General features: G+C 49.9%; 1 non-coding gene across 1 annotated transcript; it reads left to right on the forward strand.

Annotated features, from left to right (window-relative positions):
* The first annotated feature begins 1,204 nt into the window (after nt 1-1,204).
* Nucleotides 1,205-1,275, forward strand: trnag-gcc (transfer RNA glycine (anticodon GCC)). The gene has a single exon. It is a non-coding gene; the product is annotated as a tRNA-Gly (tRNA).
* The last annotated feature ends 59 nt before the right edge of the window (nt 1,276-1,334 follow it).

Below are 1,334 nucleotides of genomic sequence, written 5' to 3' on the forward strand. Positions count from 1 at the left end.
TTGCAGGGATTGGCCAGCACATGCAAGTTCGGTGCATTGCAGGACGAAATGATTCGCGACCAGTTAAATTAACATACCAACGATGCAAAAGTGCATGAAACTCTGCTGTTAGAACCGGATGATTTATCACTGTCTCGGGCAGTCACGATTGCATTACGAATAGAGAGTGCAGCTGCATGTGTGTCGGCTCTGACCAAACAGCAAACAATCACGGACTGCTTGGCCCCCTCCCTCATGCCATCATCGATGTTACAACCCAGCCAGAACGACACATTGGCGGTAACAGACTCCTCTGCAGTTATGCTACTGAGGTGCCACCAGCGGTCTCGGCCATGCCCACAAGCACAAGCATCAAGGCCCTGTGATAACTGTGGATCTTCATCTCATCTGTCTAGAGCACAGAACTGCCCAGCCCATGGCCAAACATGCCGCAACTGTGGTAAACGCAATCATTTTGCTTCAGTCTGCCGCTCCGCTCCAGCTGTGTCAGCCCAAACACCCACTAACATTCACAATGTCTACTCTGGACCAGTCTCATTTAAAGCATCTTCAGTGCGCCTAAATGATGTGTGTATCCCACTGCTTTTGGACACTGGTGCCAGTGTGTCTCTTCTGAATATGCACACATACAGCACTTTTTTCGGAACACTGCCACTTTCGGCACCCTCTGCTTGACTCTGTGGCTATGGTGACTCAAAGATTGACTTAGTGGGTTCCCTGCAAGTGACTGTTGGGTATGGCAACAAGATGGTGCCCAGCTTTTCCTTCCATGTTGCCCGTCGCGGGGCCAACCTGATGGGTCTGGATTTGTTCTCAGCTCTGAGATTTTCTCTAGTTGACACGAAGGGAGCTGCGATCCTGACAGTCTCCACGCCTTGGCAGGAAAAGTGGCCATCCCTGTTTGAAGGCTTGGGCTGCCTTACTGCTTTTGCCCATCAACCTCTCCTGAACACTGCCATTAAACCAGTCATCCAACCACTCCGACACATTCCCTTGGCTCTCCGTGATGGTGTCCCGGCTGAACTTAACCCTCTGAGGTCGATTAACGCGGATACGCGTTTTGAGGCATCTTCTCCTGATCACACCGAAAATAACTTAAATTACACTTTCAGTTTTGATCTTACAGATAAGAGCAATATATTAATAGAAACTTTACAGGGTCTACTTTTATTTCCTGCCTTGCGCATCTCCTCAAGCCGGGCAAGCATTGGTGGTTCAGTGGTAGAATTCTCGCCTGCCACGCGGGAGACCCGGGTCCTATTCCCAGCCAATGCACGAATATCCTCCCCTTAAGTAAGGAGTGTGTGGTTCTTATTTGAGGGAGCTCCAGCTGA

The sequence above is a fragment of the Sinocyclocheilus grahami genome, unplaced genomic scaffold (genome assembly GCF_001515645.1).
Source record: "Sinocyclocheilus grahami isolate Dianchi unplaced genomic scaffold, SAMN03320097.WGS_v1.1 scaffold1526.1, whole genome shotgun sequence".
Classification (NCBI taxonomy): domain Eukaryota; kingdom Metazoa; phylum Chordata; class Actinopteri; order Cypriniformes; family Cyprinidae; genus Sinocyclocheilus; species Sinocyclocheilus grahami.